We start from the raw sequence: 21,876 nt of genomic DNA on the forward strand, positions 1-21,876 counted from the left end.
ATACCAGCTCACTCTATATAATATTTTGTGTCTGTGTTGATGTAATATAGACAATGCATGTTGTGTCTCTAGAATACCTAGACGAGCCATTACAATTGTGACCTGAGTGTTCTTTAGATAGAACTGCCTCACTTTATATTGTATTGCAAACCCTGTATAGTGGCCTAGTGTTTGTCCCAAACTATGGGGGTCATTCTGACCCTGGCGGTAAATACTGCCAGGGCGGGGGTTGGTGGTAGCACCGCCAACAGGCTGGCGGTGCTCCGCCGGGAATTCTGACCGCGGCGGTACAGCCGCGGCCAGAAGCGGAAAGCCGGCGGTGTACCGCCGACTTTCCGCTGCACATGGGAAGCCGCCATGGGGATTCTGACACCCCATACCGCCATGCCAGGAACAGGATGGCGGTATGGGGTGTCGTGGGGCCCCTGGGGGCCCCTGCAGTACCCATGCCAATGGCATGGGCACTGCAGGGGCCCCCGTAAGAGGGCCCCACAAAGAATTTCAGTGTCTCCTTTGCAGACACTGAAATTCGCGACGGGTGCAACTGCACCCGTCGCACCTTCCCACTCCGCCGGCTCCATTCGGAGCCGGCTTCCTCGTGGGAAGGGTGTTTCCCACTGGGCTGGCGGGCGGACTTTTGGCGGTCGCCCGCCAGCCCAGTGGGAAACCCAGGATGACTGCCGCGGTCTTTTGACCGCGGAACGGTCTTCTGGCGGTTCCCGCTTGGCGGGCGGCTCCCGCCGCCCGCCAAGCTTAGAATCAGGCCCTATATGACCCGGTGCTGATTTGGTATTCTCTAAAAAAAATAGCTTGTCATGTGTCTTTATTTTGTAATAAATGTTTCAGCCCTAAGTCATACACAATCAAATGTCCAAAGTGCTGTATCTAATTTAAGGTTGTTTATAGGTATTTCTAATGTTACTGGAGCATAGTCGGACACATTTAGTGGATGATATTTACCAATTGAGTTGGAAACCAAGGCAAGACTAATTAAAAAATTATCAATTCAGGAATATTGTTTATGGACGTAAGAGTAGTAGGAGGAAACTGTGTTCTGGGCATATTTCCGATGCCAGAGTACAGCAATGTTTCCATAAGCACAAATGCACAGACGCTATACATCCCTTGCCCACCTCAAATCTCCATAAACATTATTTTAAGATTTTAGTAACCACCCCGATCAGAACATTCAACAACAACTCCTTAACAGCAGGAATTTTCCGAGAAGACTTAAAAAGGCATATATATGCACATTATTAAAAATAAATCTAACCTGGAGAAGCAACACTACATCTACTACAGATCTATAGCAAATGGACCATCCCTGGACAAACTTACAGAAAGTTCATTCTTCACCAAGATGTCACAATTAATTGAAGACAATTCCCTAATTTGTGACTTCCAAATTAAATTATGGCCAGTAAGAGGAACTGAATCAGTCCTAATCTCATTTTGGGATGACATGAAAAACACAGTAGATCAGAATGAGGTTGCTGCTCTTATTCTCTTGGACAGTTCACTGGCCGTTGACACGTTGATTATGACACACTAATCCAATGACTTGGGAAAGCCATAATAGAGTGCACAGCTCTTGCTTAGATCACATCTTACCTAAATAATAGAATAAATATCATCCATACTCCTCCATTTTAATTAAAACCATACAGTATTAAAACAGTAATCCTTCAAGAGTCAATCATCTCAATCATGCTCTTCAAAATATACATGAAATGATTACTAGATCTGCTTAATGGTTTTGACTTCACTGCAATAACTATGCAGAGGACATGTAGATAATTCTGAAATTGGAAAGCCTCAGGGAAACTGAAACATCCAAAATTTTCAGTTATCTCAGGCCCACTGACCAATAGATGACATGAAGCTACCTCATACTGAAAGTGTCCAAAACTGAAATCCTCACCTGTGGTGACTGGAAAAATTGTGGCTCTCTGTTAGAAATTGTGTTTCTGGTTGGCATAGGTAAACACCCAGTCCAAGCTGGAACCACAATCCGAGTCAGGGTAAGTCAGATACACACCATAAATGAACCTGTGCTCACCATCTGGCAGCTTTACACACAGCAGGCAGGCTTAACTTAGGAGGCTATGTGTAAACTATTTTGCAGCACTTAGAATAGTATAAACAGGGAAATGCCACACATAAAACACCCAGGTTAACAAAATGGACAAAACAAGACCAAAACAATAAAAATCAAATGAGTAGAAGTCAAGATAAGAATTTTTAAAGAATATCTGCAATGATAGTGCTTAGAAACTTAAAGCACAAACCGGGTCTATCTGGTCGTGCTAGACTGAGCTTAATCCAAAGTTCAGGCCGACCTTGATGGAGGCGATATCCCTTATACGAAATGTACAGCGCCAGCCCTGTTAGGAGTTCACTGCAGGGCTGGCAAGTGGAAAACAGCGTTTCCACCAACCAGCCCTGTGGTGAACAGGGCTTTAACATTGATGCCAGCTTGTAAGGGAGCCGGCGGCAAGGTGGCAGCGCAGCGGGTGCAGCAGCACCCGTTGCGCTTTCCACTGTCTGTAATTCGGGCAGTGGAAGGCGCGATGGGACTGTCCATGTGGTCCCTGCACTGCCCATGGCAAGTGCATGGGCAGTGCAAGGACCACATGGGGCCCCCGGCACCCCCTTTCCGCGAGCCTTTGCATGGCGGGGTTACCGCCATGCAAAGACTGCCTGAAAGGGGACTCATAATCCCTGGCGGTCATAATGAGGCCCTGTATGTATGTATATATCACAGAGTTATAGTTAGGATTACCACAGATAGGCGTTCCTCAGATTTTTGTCCCTTAGTAACTTTGCAGCAGTTTGACAAATCTTCACAAAACTTTGCAGACTGACTGCACACGTTACATATTGGTGAAGGATTGAAATTTTGGTGGTGTTTGTGCAAATGAAAAAGAGGGTGTCCCAAAACACACTTGCACTCCGTAGTATTTTACATAGACTTTTGTATTTCACATAACCATAAAATGGCAGCATGGATTGTAATGAAATGTATTTATTAATGAAATTTAACAGCAGTATATATATTAATCCCATATAGATAGTCCTTTTTGCTTTTGCAAGTGATTTTATGAGATGGTTATGAAGTTATAAGGTCCAACTATCTGTGTAGCAAAATACTACTAAAAGTAGTAAGGAAGTCCAAAAAAATAAATTAGACTGTACATGTAAAGTTTCAGATATACAACTGAAAGACCCATTTATGCTCACATGCTAATAGAAACCAAAAAATAAATACAATACAAATAAAATACATCTTGATATAGATATCTTTTTTAGCATCAAAAAATAAAACTGTGTACGACAAGACAAACAAAAACAATCTTCCTTATGCATCCCTGTGCAACAAAATCAAATAGTGATCCAGCAGTGAGCTAGACAAACTACTATTTGGAGGACACTCTAATTAACCAATAGGGAAAAAGTGACAATCTCAATTTTTATAACAACAACGATTGCCTTTCATGCACATTGCGCTTCATATATAGCGCTCCCCTACTAAAAGTACCAAGGAAGCCCAAACAAATAAACTAGACTACATATGTAAAGCTTCAAAATTACTACATGAACAAATAAAAGACACACTTATGGCCACATGATTATGTACACCAATAAACAAATACATAACCAATAGAATAGATAGAAAAAGAAAGAAATCACATTAAATCTGATTGTCATGCGGTTAGTATTCCCAGAGGTAGTAATTTCTCTGATTTTAGTTACCAGTTTCCATCCCTTTAACAAATCACCACACGACTTTCCAGACCTGTAGCATTTCTAGAATTTTTAGATGAAGTAATTTTTGTGTGGTGAATCACTGAGAGGGTGCAAAGATAAAAGGGGGATTGAGGAGACAAAACATGTTTTCCCACCAATGCGTTTTCCAAAGAATATTGTATTTGATGTAACACAAAAGCGGCTGAATGGAGTGGGAATAATATATCTGACCCACTACAAAGTCCTATACTTCCTCCAATCTGGCTAAGTTTGGAGTGGGAATAGTGAATCTGTCGCGTAGGCTCTCATTATTCTAATGAGACTACTAGATTTGAGTGGCAGAACCGCCTGCGATGTGGGAGACTGAGTCTCAACCCACTTCAGGTGACACCTGTCACCTTAATCCGGGTTTTGCTCCAGCTTACTAGCAGTGCCTCATCTCTACCCAAGAGCAGAGATGATTGGGCAGCCGAGCGTATGACACAATTGATTCCTCAGAGAAATCGTGGTCACTCAGATCTCATCTGTTTTTCTCAGTTACATTAGTCTCACATATACAATGACAAGCAAAGGCAGTATGGGGGTCATTCTGACTCCCGCCGGCCGCGGTAACCGCAGGGCCGGCGGGAGCTGCCAGAATACCGCTGCGCGGTCAGAAGACCGCCGCGGTTATTCTGGGTTTCCCGCTGGGCTGGCAGGCGACCGCCAGAAGGCTGCCCGCCAGCCCAGCGGGAAACACCCTTCCATGAGGATGCCGGCTCCGAATGGAGCCGGCGGAGTGGAAGGGGTGCGACGGGTGCAGTTGCACCCGTCGCGATTTTCAGTGTCTGCATGGCAGACATTGAAAATCTTTGTGGGGCCCTGTTACGGGGGCCCCTGCAGTGCCCATGCCATGGCCAAAACCGGCAGGAACAGGATGGCGGTATGGGGGTCGGAATCCCCATGGCGGCGCAGCAAGCTGCGCCGCCATGGAGGATTCCCCAGGGCAGCGGAAAACCGGCGGTACACCGCCGGTTTTCCGTTTCTGACCGCGGCTGTACCGCCGTGGTCAGAATGCCCATGGGAGCACCGCCAGCCTGTTGGCGGTGCTCCCGCGGTCCCCAACCCTGGCGGTCTCGGACCGCCAGGGTTGGAATGACCGCCTATATGTTTCAATAAGGTTTTAATGAAGCAACTGCATCTTAGATAATAAAATATGTACTGCAATAACCAGGACGATAAAGCATGACAGGATTAAAATTGTGACAAGAAGAGTAAAGCATAGAAATAACAATATCATAGTCACTAGAGTTAATAGACTAATTCCTACCTAGACTATATTAAAGCACAGCATGTTAAGCTCTAGTTCTGCCCTTCAGGTTCCCCTTGGAAGACATCATCCCCCATACCTGAGCAAAGGCCTAAAGTCTGCATGAGCAGCTGTAGCGAAGCGTTCACCAATCACCATACAGTCATGGTCATCTGGCTGGAATTTCCCTCTAACGTGTATGGGACAGGGAAGTGTTTTTATAATAAAACAGCTGATGTTCTGAGAAAATGTCCCTACGTAAGGATGTGTATATTTCTGTGAATGCCAGAGACAAAAGTTACCAAGATTACCGGCAACCTATCTTACTGCAGTCTTGAAAGAAGCACAGAGTGAAAGAATGTCTTGTTTAAGAACATAGTGCTGGCCTAGGCAAAGAACAGCTAGACAGAGAGAAATAAAACAAGACCGCAAACGTGGCTATTTTTAAAATAATAAACGAAGCTCAATAAAATATATTTAGGTTAAAGTGCACAGCAGCAGTCTAAAATAGCGTGCATGGAGCTATAACTAAAATGGCTACACAACACCCTCCCCATGCCGGTTGAAGGTGGTTCAAAGCCTAAGTATATGAAAAGCTACTAAAACTCAACCTAAGATATATATATATATATATATATACATATATATATATATATAAAAGTAAATAATGACAAGTTAAAAGGACACTTAAGCATATATAAGAGGACAATTTAAAATGTAAACTTGTGGCGAAAAAGGCAGAATTTCAAGAGTCAGAGTCATTTTGGAAGTATCCAATTGAATCTGACACAATTGAAAACAGGAGATCTTCCACTTCAGCAGGTGTTAAAGTAGGAAATGCATCACCAAGAAGGACCAAGGAGCATTTGTGTTCCACAGCCTGAGCTTCAGCCGAGGCAGCAGCATTCCGTGGTGTGCCCGGTAATTAGTTCAGAGCCACATCCCCCAGGAAGGGTAACTCATAAGCAGCTTCCCGTAGCAAATGCACCCTTAACGCACATGTCGGGTAATGAACCCTCAGCAAGAACATCAACAGATCAGCGTCCAATGAAAGCAAGCGCTGCGTAGAAAGACAAAGTTTCAGTGCATGTTTGAACAAGCACCAGACGCACCGAAGCACGGGCTGCACTCAATGCAAAACCGGTCTGAATGACAGAGACCAGTCACACTCCAATTGCTCCAGGAGTGTTGCTCCGAAGTACAGCATCATGCGTTCATTACACTGCTGCACTGGTGGGAGCGCTTTCAGTTTTCCTTGTTGCGGCGGGACAGCCATTGCGCATAAAAAGTAGCAATAGCAAAATGCCAGCTAGTATAGCCAAAGTTATTGGAAATCCCCCAAAAATACTGGAGAATATTGAGTGGATGGCTGGTGGTATTAAACTGAATATGGAGGAGAAGGTGTGAAAGAAACCAGAACCAACAGCCTTAAAGAAATTTGCAATTCCAGTAGTACTGGATGCATTAAATATTCGTCCCACAAGCTCACCAAAGTGTCTCGGAAAGTTGGTACTTAAAAGTGACTTATCTCAGCTGATGACCTTGCCACCTGAAGTGCATAGGTCTCGCGTGCAGATGTGAGTGCCACATGTTTTTGGAACAATAAAGTCTTGAGTCTGCTCAACTTGTCAAAATTCACATTAGAAGTAGCAATATGGGGCCAAATGTCAGCCACCTCTTTTGTCTAGTGGGAGGAAAGAGTACGTTTCCAAAGCATGTAACAATCTTAGAGACCGAAACAGCATAAACTATTCCAGCTCGCATCCCACAACAGTCTTCACTATTGAGGAGAACATAACTGCCATTTGAAAGCGCCTGGAACGCAGGTCTAATCAAGGGAACTAGAACTCCCTTTAGATAGCAAGCCAAGTTCGCTGCTGACTGTTACACGTCACATGCAAGGACAGCTGTTTATAAACCATCGAATGGCTGACAGAAGTCTTGCATTCACTACTGCTAAGAAAGACCTCCCTCATGCCACTGAGACATTTGTACGAGAAGGGCAGCTCCCACACCTCACGGATGTAACTATCGCCCAGCCTTTTATATCTGCCTACCGGAATGTGTTTTAAACAGGACGTGAATTGTAGTGTTGAAATAGGCAGATTAATGACCCCGTGGATTAACCACTCAGCAGATGGTATTTCAGCCAAAGTAAAAGGCAGCTTTTCTAATTTTTCAATGTTTAACATAACATAAGTAGCTTCTTTCTTAGCCATTAGTTGTTGTTGTCGTGTTAAGTTAAATATGGAAAATATATCCCTTGCGCTAACGTGTTGCCAGGGGACGCGACCTGCCTTCAATGTTTGAAGTATCGAAACAAACTGCACAATGGACCTTAGTTGGCTCTGTCCATGGTGTAAAGAAGACACATCACTTTGTATTATGTCTATTGCAGAGGAGACAATGTTATTTAGAGTGTAAATCCGGTCGGACAGGGTATTAATACCATTGTCTACAACAGCTAATGCCTTCAGTAAGTTTTCCTGGTCTATTTGCCTCAACCGGGCAGCAGCTTCTTGTAGGGAAAGCTTCCAAATGTTGTTATATACTTCATATAAGAAGCACTTTCTGCGTTGTTTTCTGTGGCCTAACAGGAAGTCCTGTAAGTCTGTTTTATTAGAAAGGAGACTGAGGTGCTCTCTAACCGCATCTAGTGAGGAACCCTTCAACCATTGATGGCATAGCTTCCCTACACTGTATATTGTTACTATACCTGCATGTTCGGATAATGTATAGCGAGGGTCCAGACTACTAGTTCTAAAATCCCTTGTGGAGTTAATAAAACATTTATGACACCCATTGGTATCAATTGGCCACAATAACCACCCACAAGGATGTGATAGTGAAGCATTGAACTTGCCATTCTGCACCCACTCATCGAGCTGATCTTCAGTTGTATTTGTTTTTTTTTTACCATTTGGGAAATTTTGCAGGGGCAGGAATACTGGACGCATTCAATTCCTTAATCTTTGCTAAGCGTAAACAACTTGTTTGTTGTACAGTTTCATTTAAAAATATCATTTGAACAGGTATAAGACGTGCTCTAAATAAAGCTTCCTTCCCCTTAATTTGCCCATTTCTAGTTCCCCATACACTTTTTAAGTCAATCGACTTCAGCCAATATGCGAAGCTTTCTATAGTCAACCGGGAAACAAAGGAATCCGAATCAATACATTTCGTATCTGTCAATAATATGTGTACATTTTCCATTGATGGCTATTTGAAAAAATATGAGTCAGCATTTTTAACATTGTGCCCAGAAAAATATGCAAACTTTTCGGAATATGTTTTAGAACTCCCTTGTGGTGGAGTTGGACAGTGTTCCCATTGTGTGTAATTAAAGATAGTCTTTGGTGTACTTGCTCTGTGAATGAAATGGTGCCCAATATAATTATAGCAAAACATATCACCATAATTATCTTTAGATTGGTTAACATCTTCGTTTTCAAATACAGTATAATACTCCAATTCAGTCATCATTGAATCAACTGTCTTCACATCCTTGTCATCAGAAACAACTTCAGGTATTATTACATCGTTCATTGAAAGTTTAAACATATATGGTATTTGATTGACCTCTGTTGGGCAGTATATATCAAATGTTACTTTATCCCAAACAATGCTGTCAGTAATTCGTATAGCGGAAATGTTCACAAAAGACAAGTCTCCGCGGACCTTATGGGAAGAAAAATTGGGTTTTAGGACCTCATCCACCAGTTCGACTGTTGATCTTTCAGGAAGAAAATGACCATGTATCAATAGAAAGAATATTATAACAAAGCCAATCCATAGGAGGAAAGCAAGTACAGATAAAGAAAGCCACAGATAGTTCCATGGAAGAATAAAGTAATTTGTTGTTAGCCAGTTTATCAGCTAAAGTGGTCTTGACAGCTCATATGTAGAAGAGGCAAATGAGTCTGCAAAGGTGTCATTGATGTCAGCGAAGTATCCAGAAGCAGTTCATGCAAAGGCTGGAACTGTGTCCGTAGGTGGAGAACCGGTGGGGGTTTCCCGTGGTGGTTCAGAATAAATGATGCCATCCGTCTGTGTTGAAGTTGTGTCAAATTGATCAGTTATTTCTGTATTATTTGTTGAAACAGATGTCAGTGGAACCAATGCAAGATCATTTTCCACCCTCCCCAAGCTCGGAGAGGTGTCAGTGTTGCTGCTCACAACTTGTAGAGGTACTTCCTGACTACATGACTAGTAGTGAGAGGGATTCAGGAACTACTGGCTGTTTCTCTCGGTCTGCTGTGCAGGATCAGCCACATGGTGTAACTTGCCCGTCATTGCCAGGAAGAGGCAGGGCAGAGCCACCCCCCTGACATCTACCCAAAGACGTGGTCCATACAGCAAACTTGTCTATGGCTGCCTGAAGGAGACTCCAAGTTCCTCTGCTCGGTGCGTGGGTAGCTCTTCCACAGATCCCCAGGCCCCACCAAGCACGTGGAAATCTATTATCACAAACTGGATACTTGCAGGTGTATCCACGTACTCAGCTGAATTTATCTCAGTTCATCATATAACTGCTTATTGAATTCCGTTTCTTGGAGGGTGGAAGGAGGCAGCACCATTCTTCTTCCCCCAAGGGCAGGAGCCCATAATTCATTACCCGCTCTACGCCTGTCTGTGCCCTATAAGTGGTTGGGCCAGGCTTTATGTATATACGTTTGGGCGTCTTACTGTGGTCTTGTCTTTGGGAATTGTTAACAGCAGGGTCTGAGAAGCTTATTAATCACACTACAGTGTCAGTGGCTGGGTCCCAAAGGCCTACACACCCCTATAAGCCGGGGGCCCACTAAAGGCCCCTGATTTAAAGAATAATGGGCCGTCGACGTGGGGGTGGGTTGGAAGGTAAACAGCACTCTAACAGAACCTTAGATGGTTTTCTGCAAAAGGCTGTTGGGGAACTTGAAAAAGAAATAGAGTTAGTGCAGCGACGCTTAGCTGCCCCCCCTTCTTCAAATAACAGCCTAGTTCATGTTAGCTCAGCCCCACAGCCCTCCCCGCGACCAGAATTACAGTCTGTACTGACTACCCCTTCCCCTTCCCCCTCCAAAAATTCCCAGGAGAATCAGGACGAAACCCCAATTGTAATTACCACCCGTGCTGCACCTATTCCGCTGGCCCAGAGTCCCCCAAACGAAGGCCCCCTCACCTTAGCAGATTCCAATACCAAAGGAAAAAGGAAACGAAGGGAACCCGCTTTTAAAAACAAACGATCTAGGACTTTGAGCCCCTCTAACATGGCCCAACCTTCTAATAAGGATACGGTATCAATCCCCTTACACAACACAAACGAGTGTCATACAAATGAGTACACCAGGGATTTCATAAGAGATGAGCTTTCCAAACTTTTTCTTCCAATTTTAACCCGCCTCCAATCGATTGAGGACAAATTGGAAAGCCTTATCAATAGCCAGCCACCCAAAATTGCTCCATCCGTAGAAATTCAATCCCATCCCCTTGCCAACCATGACCCCATCACTGCCAACAGACCCACTGGCCAAATAGCAAAAATCCCTTTTTCCTCTTTAAACCAAGATTGGACCAGCTCCGTCAAAACAGCTAGTATTTTAATGAATAAGACCCATATGGTTCCAGTTCCCCTTTTAAAAGGAACCGCCACATGGAATAACCCTGTAACTAATCCGGGAGATGGCAACCCCACTTGGGATCACCTGCTTACAGAACACCAGAAGAGCGACAAGTCCAGGGGCCTGTCAGATCCAAAAGTGCTCCATTTGCCACCAGAATCATGTCATTATGTACTCATTATATCGAATGTTCGTGAACTCAAACCGCATTCCACTGAATCTTTTACCGAACTTAAAAACAAGGTTATTCATTGGTTGCACGTGAACGCAGGGTTTGCTTTTTCCATGACACCCTCAATACTGATGGTGAGAAGGGTAGGGTGGGTGGGTTCCCTAGCGAAGATCGGTTCAGGGGACTGCATAGTTATCAACTTGAATTCTCCAGACCTTGTCCAACGGCTCTTTATAAACGCTAATAGACCTTATCCTATAACTGGAAAAGCCTCCCTTTGCAGGTTACAAGTGTTTTATCCACCTCCCACGCCAGTTTGGAGTAGACAACCGCCAACGTTATACGGGGCTTCCCCGCTATCCACACACAGTCTATCCCTCTATTTGGCCCCAGTTGCCCTTCGTCATCTCTTTCTGAAACAGACTGACTAGGAGACGACCTTTCGGAAGTGGCTCCGAGCAATGGTGATGCTGAGGACATTCACCCTACTGCCCTCAGCATCTCTAACTCTGGTGCCCCTTTGACCTTGGTAGATCCTGTTAACCAGGGATCACCCATAAGCACCACGAGCCAAGTCAGCGAGGAATGTATTCCGTCCCTGTCAATTGTTCCATACATTCTGGTGTCCACCCGCATGTCCAACCTACCTAATTCATATATAGCTGGGGCCACATCCAGCGAGGTTCACATGGCACATAGCGAGAAAGCCACTGGTCTTAATATACCCGAGGGAATTAGTATGGTTCCTAGCAGTTCCTCCCCCTGTAGGAAATATCCTCAGAATAAAGCAGGGTCCATAAAAACAGAGGATCTCGATAAGGTACTCAGCTGGAACATAGCAGGGTTGGAAAGCAAATTACAAAGTCCAGGATGGGGCAGTCTTATTGATGATCACCTGATCTGCCTCTTCCAAGAAACGTGGGCATTAGAACCCAAATATAGACTAGGCTTTAAAAGCTATTGGGTTCCAGCACGGAAGTCCTCTTCTGGGAGACCATCGGGAGGGCTGCTTGCGTGGAGCAACACTTCTCTTAGGTGCAAGATAGAAGAAATAGATACGGGTTGCCCTGACTTGCAAGCCCTATTAATAATGATTTCTGAAGAGAGACCGTTACTTTTTATTAATATCTATAACAGGAATGTGAGCTCCCACACCGATTCTGATGTCCTGTCCATTTTGGACAGTTTTCTTAAAAACAATCCTTCCTTCTTTGTTTTGATTGGAGGGGATTTTAATGTCACTTTTGAACCTAATCCTCTAGTCCAAGGAATATGTAAAGAAGAGGATGCCCATTGGGGCATCCCTCAGCTAGTCTCCAACAAAAGACCAAGGCTGAATAAATCCGCGCGCTTACTGGCCGACATCACACTAGCCCATGGCCTCCGAGCCTGCAACGGTCGCTCACGCTCGGATGTAAATCTACAAGCTACCTTTAGGCGCGGAGGGCTCAGCAGTCGTATTGATTATATACTTCTTGACATCCGACTGTGGAGCCACATGTTTGATATGAGGGTCCAAAAGCAAATTGAGAGTGATCATGACCCGTTGATTTTATCAACCAGAGGACTTTTTCCTTTGTTTACTGTGCCCTACTCCAATAGCCATGCCTCCCAGCTGGCTCTAACAAATAACAGACGCAACCTAAAATGGGAATCTGTTAATTCTTCCCCTAAACACCTGGCATCCATTTACAACCTGCTTGCCAACCAGATGGAGTGTATGATCCGCCTAAATGAGAACGGGGAGGGTGACAGAGTCTTAGCAGCCCACACTGACTTGTTCCAATCTTTAAAGCATCTTTTCACAAAAAAGTTTCTCAATAAATCTAACAAAAAGCACTGCGCTCCTTGGTTTGACAACTGTTGCAGAGAAGCACAACTGTCTCTCCTGGAAGCAATAAAAGATGGCCATGTTGGGCTGTTAAGAACAGCCAGAAAAGTTTATAAGAAGGAATGTTCTAAGGCACGCAGAAGCTGGGAAGAGGCCAGATGGGTTATTATTTTGGAGACTGCTAAATCTAATGACACATCTAGGTTCTGGAAACTAATAACTGATGACTGTAGCAACTCCCCTGCCGCACCTGGCTCATCAATCCTCTCAGCATCATGGGTAGAGCACTTTGGGCAACTATATGAAGGGCCTTCTGAAGCATCTTTGTGGGCCCCTGATGCCCCAATAAACCATGAGACTACCCCGATCACATTCTCTCTATCTGAAACAAGAGCAGCAATAGACTCATTGAAATGGGGAAAAGCCCCTGGCCCAGACAAGATCCCAGGCGATCTATACAAATCAAGACCAGATATATGGGCACCATATCTCAACCTTATCTGCAATGCTATTGCAGCAGGGGCCCCCGCTCCTCCCACTTGGAAAGGGGCCGAAATAGTACCCATTTAAAAAAAAGGAAATCTGAACATCCCTGCCAATTATCGTCTGATTAGTCTCCTTGATAACTCCCAAAAAATCTATGCAAACCATCTTTTGCTCCATCTTGAGGAATGGATTATGGAGTCCGAAGCTCTTTCTGACCTACAAGCAGGCTTTAGACCTGCAGTGAGTACAGTTGACCAAGCCCTAAGATTCATGTCAATAAAATGGAAGAATGTTGACCTGGGGAGGGGTAATCTCTATGTGGTCTTCATAGATCTCAGAGCCGCATTTGATTTGATCCCCCGGAACCTGCTGTGGTCAACATTATCAAACATGGGAGTGCCATCTGGTCTCCTGAAACTCATTGCTCAACTGCATGAAAATACTTTCGCTCAAATTAGATGTGGCCAGGGGGGTGAGTTGACTGACCCCGTAGCTATTAAAAAAGGAGTTAGACAGGGATGTGTTCTGGCACCCACTCTTTTTTTGCTATATATCAATATTTGCATCCACTACTTAGAGAACTGTATAAATGATTCACCTAAATTGGTTGGGAAAAAAATCTCGTGTCTGCTATATGCAGATGACACAATTTTGATATCTAAATCGCCAATGGGAATCCAAAACCTGATCAACCAATTCTGTGTTTTTTGTAGTGACTATGGTCTGGATGTAAACATTAAGAAAACAAAACTCATGATGTATAGTACCTCCAAGAAACACTCGCTCGTTAGCATAGAAATGAACTCGATTCCACTGGAGAAAGTAGAAGAGTTCGACTACTTGGGTTTCAGACTATCGACCACAGGCAAATGGATGGCAGCCATTGACAAAGGGGCTCTCATTATAAGCCAGAGAGGTGGGGCCCTTGTCCGTAGATCGAGAAAGGCTCCGAGTCCCCCCTTGAACATACTTGCAGAGATCTACAATGTCCAAATCAGAGCAGCGGCCCTCTATGGAGCGGAACTTTGGGGGTCCCACAAAAACCTTGATACTCTGCAAACCAAGGAAAACCATTTCCTTAGACAGATTGCCCGGCTAGGTATGGGCTCACCAATGACCCCTCTAAGGCTAGACCTAGGTCTAAACAGTATCAAAACCACAGCAGCCCTAAGGCCTCTCTCCTATTGGATCCGCTTATGGAAATCTGTTGAACTCGAACCATATAGGCTGGCTATAAGAGAGCTCTTAGCCACCCCCCAGGCACTGGAGAAAATCCCATGGCTGAAGGAAATGAAATCTGCCTGGGTCAAAATAGGTTTTCCTTCCTACTGGAACTATCCGGATCAAATCCCCGATAATGCAAAGAAACTTGTCACAAAAAGATATTGGGAGATAGTTAACGAAGACTCCTTGCACCAAAAAGGGGCAGGCAGGCTAACAATGGAATTTCTCCAATTCAAGCACGAGCCCTGGCCTGAGAACTTCTTGAACCTTCCCATGCCTCCGTACGCCCGTGCTTTATATCTCCAACTAAGATATGGTACACTGCCTATTAATGGTTTTACGGTTCACTGGTCATCTAACATCGCTTCAAATGATAGATGTATCTCTTGCCAAAATTGTAAAGAAACAATAGAGCATATACTATTTTTCTGCCCTCTGTATAAAAGTCCCAGAGGGAGGTGGATCATTCCCCTCTGCAAAAATATGTCATTACATGATAGAGCAAACGCCACCAGAATCTGTATATACAACTCATCCTCCGTGGTAGCTATTACAGTTACCAAATTTTTTGCGGAGGCCAGGTACATCCGGCGTAGGCTTATTGTTTCAAAGGGCATGTGAGCCATCCTGTCATTAGTCGACAAAAGGAGTCTCAACTGTTATTTTTTTTTGACGAGGGCCAGGTCTTACGGGGAAACAATTGCACACATTGGTTTGTCAGACAGAATTTTATATTTTATCTTTTATCTTTTTTATTCTTAATATTTTAGCCATGTCTTATTTATTGTACTTTTTATCTATAATCAAATACTTAGTCCTGTTGATCTTATTGTTATACTGTCCTGATTATTACTGTTTTTTTATTGTTATCTTGTTTTTTTTTTTTTTAACAAATACTATTTTATCATGTATGATTGTTATCTTTGTTACTCAAAATGGCCTAGATCTCTAGACCGAATGAACTCAAATAAAAAATACTGATGACTTTGCGGCTTCACCAGCCAGTGTATTTCCAGCAACGTGTATTCCAACGCGCTGGTGTCCAAGTGAATGTACTCCATGGACATTTGGTAGCGTTTCCTTTAGATCTGCTACTTCCACCACAGAAGTCTGTGTTTAATGGTGTTGCCTTTGGAATCTCTGAACCCATTCTGGCGCCAGTAATGCAGGTATTCATTGAGAGACTGGACACAGTAGTACGAATCACAAACAATCAGTGTTAACTGTGCAGGATCCATATGTTCCAATGCCATCACTAGAGCCTTTATCTCTGCTAGTTGTGCTGTGCAATCCCCTAGGGTTTGCGTGAACGTATGCTGGGGACAAAATTTATTATCCTCCATGTAGCCACTTACGACTGCGCAAGCAGCAGAGTATTGATGTTTTGTGCCTATTGCAGGTTGTGCAGAGCCATCGGTGTACATGACTCTTTGGTATTGATCAATAGGCAGTGTGTTTGCTGGAACTGGGTATTCTAGTTCATATTGCAAAAATTCTTGAGTTTGTAATTTTGGGGCAAAAATGTAGTCTACATCAGAGGCTGTCAAAGATGTTGCCCATTGAATCCAACGTGGATGTAATGCTTTAGCGTTTGGAATGCTGGCTTTGGTGAAAGCCTCCAGGGCTGGAATTGGGGAAACTACAATAATGCGTTTGCCTTGGGCTATAGGTATTTCTTTAATGACAGCCATCTGAACAGCAGTGAGAATTTTCTCTGTGGGAGCAAAGTGTTGTTCTGCTGCTGAGTACAAATGTGATTTGTATGCTATTGGGACTGTCTCACCCTCATTGAAAGTTACATAGGTTAAACCAATGGCACCAGCAATCACTCTGATGACCAAATGTGTTTTGTTGTCCCAATGTGTGTAAGTGTTATGCTGCAAGCATGTCTGCTTGCAAAGCTCTGAGAATGCGTGTGTGTTTGACAGTCCAAAATTTAGTCAGGACGTATTTAGTCATATAAAGGTTTTATGCGTGATGCATAATCAGGAATGTAGGTTCTGTCAAAACTTAGGAAACCCAATAGGGATTGGAGTTTTTTTAATGGTATTTGGAGGTTGTAACTGTGCACATTTTTCCAAGAATTGTGTAAGTTTGCAGGTGTATAGTGATGAAATGTATTTGTGTTCCCATCAACTGCTGGAAATGTGCCCCAAGAATAAAAAAAAGTTCTGTTCTATAAGCTGCATGCGCGTCAACAGCAAATGTAACTGGACCCCTATGGGCCGTTAGGCCATGTGCCAATAAATGTGCAGTAAGGGGTGGTCTCATATTGACTGCAATTGCTACCTGTTGTGGATTCGCCATAATAAATGGTAAATTTGTTTAGAGATAAGCACACCAAATGGGGATTATCCTTTTAGAGTTCAAGCTTGAACAACCTCCAGATTCAGATAGGTGTTCCCCACTTAGCTGAGGAGGAAATCCTGAATACCACGGACGTCTCCGTATATAGTACTGAGGTGTCTTTGTATATAGTGAGAAAGAGATACTCAGGAGGACCTGCAAATTAGAGCATGACCAAATGTTGGCGGCGCCATGTCGCATAGGCTCTCACTATTCTAATGAAACTACTGGATTTGAGCCTCAGAACTGCCTGCGATGTGGGAGACTGAGTCTTAACTCACTACAGGTGACACCTGTCGCCTTAATCCGGATTTTGCTCCAGCTAACTAGCAGTGCCTCATCTCTACCCAAGAGCAGTGATGAATGGGCAGCCGAGGGCATGACACAATTGATTCCTCAGGGAAATCGTGGTCACTCAGATCTCATCCGTTTCTCTCAGTTACATTAGTCTCACCTGTACAATGACAAGCAGAGGCAGTATATGTTTCAATAAGGTTTTAATGAAGCAACTGCATCTTAGATAATAAAACATGTACTGCAATAACCAGGATGATAAAGCATGACAGGATTAAAATTGTGACAAGAAGAATAAAGCATAGAAATAACACTACCATATTGTCCCTAGATTCAATAGACTAATTCCTACCTAGACTATATTAGAGCACATCATGTTAAGCTCTAGTTCTGCCCTTCAGGTTCCTCTGGGAAGACATTATCGCCCATACCTGAGTAAAGGCCTGAAGTCTGCATAAGCAGCAGAAGCGAAGTGAAGCGTTCAGCAATCAGCATACAGTCATGGTCATCTGGCTGGAATCTCCCTCTAACGTGTATGGGACAGGGAAGTGTTTTTATAACAAAATAGCTGATGTTGTTAGAAAATATCCCTACGTAAGGTTGTGTATATTTCTGTGAATGCCAGAGACAAAGTGTAACCACGTTTTACTGGCAACCTATCTTACTGCAGCCTTGAAAAAAGTGAAAGAATGGATTGTTTAAGAACACAGTGCTGGCCTAGGCAAAGAACAGCTAGATAGAGAGAAATAAAACCAAACCGCAAATGTGGCTATTGTTAAAATAATAAACGAAGCTGAATAAAATATATCTAGGTTAAAGTGCACAGTGGTAGGCTAAAATAATGTGCATGGAGCTATAACTAAAATGGCTACACAGCAGTCTTCCCCTGCCCCAGAGTCCACCAGTTTTCCAATGTGGTTAAGTGTGAAGTGGGAATAGCAAATCTAATCCTAAAAATGTCCCATTGAAGTTAAGCTTGGAATGAGAATAATTTAATTGCTACCTTGCATAGTCCAACACTTTACCAATGTGGCTAAGTTTTGGAGTGGAAATACTAAATGCCACCCCATAAATTTCAACACTTGTCCCAATGTGTCTAAGCTTAAAGTGGGAATAGTAAACATGACTACCCAAAGTCCAAAACTTTCCCCAGTGTGATTATTTTTAGGGTGGAAATAATAAATGTGATCACTACAAAATCTAACACTTTCCCCCAATGCAGTTAGGTTCAGAGTAGGATTTGTATATCCGAACCCCCAAAGTCCAACACTTTCAAGTTTGGAGTGGGAATAGTAAGGAGAGGAAATAGTAAATTTGACCCCCTGAAAAGTTCTATATTTTGCCCAAAAGTGCAAAGTTTGAAGTATAAATATTACATTTGACCCCTCAAAGTCCAACACTTTCCACAATGTGGCTAACAGAAAATCTGACTTCCATAAATGTTTACCTTTTAGTAAGATTTTTTATATTTTAGTTTATAAAGTTATAATAACTTTTAGCATGAAATATTTGTAATGTACTAATGTATTTTTTGTTAACTATATTTTTTACCTAATTAAGTTGTACACATTTTTAAACACATGTTTTTATAGAGCATTTAACAATAATATTGTAAATAATCCCAACAACTTTATCGTAACATATTCTTTATTAACATACAACAATACTTTTTTTGGAGAAAGCAAATTACCAGTATTTATATAATAGTCAGTCAGTCTTTAGTCTTTATTTGGCTAACAAGCCATGAAAGTGTAAAACTACGAAGAACTATAACATTCATAAATTACAATTGGTTCCATAATGTTCACCGCAATACGTCATAATTTATCTAAGACACAGTGATTAGGGGTAAGTTACAAATTGATCTTTGTCTATATTTAAAACAAGGTTTGCTTAAAATATGGTTCTGGTACAAGATACAACGTACAATACATTGACAGCCTGATGTCTTTATTAGGGCATGACTTGATCAAGATAAGTGTCTAGTTTTTCCCAAATTTGTCTGGTACAGTGTGTCCAAAAAGATTGTTGAAGAGTGATATTATCGTCTCCTCTTGTGAAAATTAAGAGTTCTTCCAGGCTTGAAATTAGATCCTGTTCAAACTTTTCCAGTTAATGAGTATAGTTTTACATTCACTTGTAAAGATGAGGTGAAGAAGATGTTTATTATTCAGGCTTGCAAGTTGTGCATGATGAGGGCCTAGAACAAATTATGAGAAACAGGAAGTAATTTGGATTTTTAGTACATCCTCAAGAAACCTAAAGATTTTGAACCAGAATCGTCTGAGAAGATGACAGAAGAAAAACATGTGTGCAAGCTCTCTATTCATGACCTGAGAATGCCAGCATAACGGTTCATCTTTTAACTTCAGAGTGTAAATACGGTGTGGTGTCAAAAGTTCTGTGTAGAAAGTGAAATTTGGTTTGAGATAAGAAAGGTGTGATCTTGAATTTGAAACTTGAAGACTCCGGCCCTCATGAGGCAGCGGTCATCAGACCGCCAGACTCGCCGTGGTAGTCTTACCCCCATGGACCCAGAGGTAAAGACGCCACATAACAAGTTGTGGAGTTTGGCAGAAGCCAAACCTGCACAACACCGGCGGCCCGCCGGTGTGGTCGCACCGACATGGCTGGCTGTGAGCACCTCCAACCAGGCAGCAGGCCTCAGGCTGCCGGCTGGATTACGAGACTGCAGACTGCCAGGCTTTTCATGGCAGTCACCCCACCATGGAAACCCTGGCGGAAATGCACCTAGCGTCAGCAATCCTCATTCCTGTCGCTGGCACACACCCCCCCACATGTCCACACACATGCACACACAGACATCCACACTCTTACAAACACACACCCCACTCATCCCTGCACTCGCTACATACAACCCCATTCACTCGGAGATACAGTCTCAAACAAGCACACTGCAACACGCATTCACCCACTCAGGCACACCCATGCAAATGCGCACATGAACACCCCCATTCACACGCACACACACACACACAAACATTCACATTTAATTGCTTACGTGCACGCATTCACAACCACCCTCCCCCTCAGCATACTCGCACTCATACTACATCCCCTCCCCTTACTCACAGTCACGCTACACCCCTCCCTCAGCATACTCACACTCATGCTTCACCCCCTCCGCATACTCACACTCACACATGCAGACACAGACATCACCCCTGCACTGCATACACGCACCCACAAACACCCACCAACCGTACACATCCATTCACACACCAGCACTCACAAATACGCACCCCCTTCATTCGCACACTTGCACACAGACAACCCCACTCGCTCATAAACACGCACTCATACACCCCCATTCACACACATACACGCACACACCACAAACATGCTCCCAACACTCCTCCCCTTCGCACCTTATCTTTTCCGGGGAGCTGATCATACAGGAGGGGATGAGTTCTGGAGGTTTTGCTCCTCCAGCACCACCACGCCAGCAAGACTCCGCAAAGCAGTATTATGGTTCGTAATATGGCAGGCGAAGTCTTGCTGCCATCGCGGTGCTGGCAATGCAACCACTTCTTCGGAGTCGGACTTCTGTCCATAAATAGGCAGAAGTCCTCCAATGACTCCATATATGGCGATCAGCAGGCCGCCAGTACTGGCGGTCTGCGGCCTGCAGCGGCTTCGGCGGTCTTTAAAAAAGACCACCAAAGTCATAATGAGGGTCCAAATAAAAGAGGGGTCTCAGCAAAGTTAGAATTTCATTCTCATTTGGATTGGGTCGGTATCATTAAGTTAGTGTTCTTGGTGAGAAGAAGGGAGTAAACTCTGGACTGTACAAGGCTATCAGAACCAAAGTAAGAGGAGTGGGAAATTAAGTATTACGTTTAGTATTGGCTGCTTTCAATTTAAGAAATCAATAAAATTTAAGAAATCAATAAAATTCTATGTTGTGCAAGTGGTATTTAGATTGTAAATTTGCAAAGGTTTCTGGAGAGTGCTGAGCGCAAGTTGATTCAGAGTGAATATACCAGCTAGTGTCCAACTTGGCAAGTAAATACATGAACCACCTATTTTTATACTATTATTATTCCAAGTGGAAGCCAAATTAGAGTTTGTGACTGAATAATAGGTTGTTATTTTTTAACTGTCTTTTCTTTTTCAATCAATTTTCCCTTTTCCTGGTGCTTCATTTATTTTTTGCATATTATTCAGGTTTTGGATGGATTCCCTGGATTAATTAAGTCATATAGGATGTTTATTTTTTAATGTTCATTTTTGCATTTGTTGTGATCATTTTATGCATACTTTTATTAAATTCGTTTTTAAGAAATGATTATACTTAAAAGGACTTCAGTGCAAAATTGTAAGTGTGTTTTTAATGTATATATTTATATTATTGGGTGGTAAATTTTAATTTGTTAATGCTTTTCATGTTGCAATAACGTACTAATAAGCTTTTTTATTATGTGTATAGGTGAGAATGTTTGGTCATTTAAATTAAATAAGGTTTTGCTGGTTTGAACATTTATTTCTTTATACATATTTATAATTGCAGTCTTTGTCAGTCTGGAGAATTCAATGACATATTGCATATTTATTGTAATTTCAAATTGTATTTAACCCCTTGGGTGCCCTGGACGTAACGGTTACGTCCTGGGCAGCACAGCTCAGGTGCCCTGGATGTAACTGTTACGTCCAGATAGGGGCCCTCGGGGGAAGCGCTCCCCCCAGGGGCCTCCCACCCCCCTACTCTGGGCAGGGATGTAAGAGGAATTGCTTCTCCTTCCAACCCCCCGGCCCCCATGGCTCAGCTTCCAGTTCAGATCCGAGGAGAAAAGCAAAAGCATTTCTTCTCCGATCACGTGGAGGGGGTGAGAGAGGCATGAAAGAAGAGGAAAGGCCTTTCCTCTCC

Source organism: Pleurodeles waltl, chromosome 1_2, assembly GCF_031143425.1.
Source record: "Pleurodeles waltl isolate 20211129_DDA chromosome 1_2, aPleWal1.hap1.20221129, whole genome shotgun sequence".
Lineage (NCBI taxonomy): Eukaryota > Metazoa > Chordata > Amphibia > Caudata > Salamandridae > Pleurodeles > Pleurodeles waltl.